Source organism: Propithecus coquereli, unplaced genomic scaffold, assembly GCF_000956105.1.
Source record: "Propithecus coquereli isolate 6110/MARCELLA unplaced genomic scaffold, Pcoq_1.0 Scaffold671, whole genome shotgun sequence".
NCBI classification, from domain to species: domain Eukaryota; kingdom Metazoa; phylum Chordata; class Mammalia; order Primates; family Indriidae; genus Propithecus; species Propithecus coquereli.
In genome coordinates, this window is record NW_012152741.1 from 451,952 (window position 1) to 452,395 (window position 444).

Here is a 444-nt window from a genome sequence, read left to right on the forward strand (position 1 = left end):
GAAGTTACAACTGATGCTGTGGAGATTCAAGACATAATTTATGAATATTACAAAAACCTTTATGCTCACAAACTGGAAAATGTGGAGGAAATGGAAAAATTTTTAGAAACACACAGCCTCTCTAGGCTCAACCAGGAAGAAGTTGAATTCCTGAACAGACCAATATCAAGGACTGAAATTGAAATAGCAATAAAAAACATTCCAAAAAAGAAAAGTCCCGGACAAGATGGTTTCGCACCCGAATTTTACCACACCTACAAAGAAGAACTGGTGCCTATCCTGCAGAAGTTATTCCACAGCATCGAGAAGGATGGATTCCTCCCCAATACATTTTATGAAGCCAACATAACCCTGATACCAAAACAAGGAAAGAGTGCAACAGAAAAGGAAAACTACAGACCAATATCCCTTATGAATATAGATGCAAAAATTCTCAACAAAATT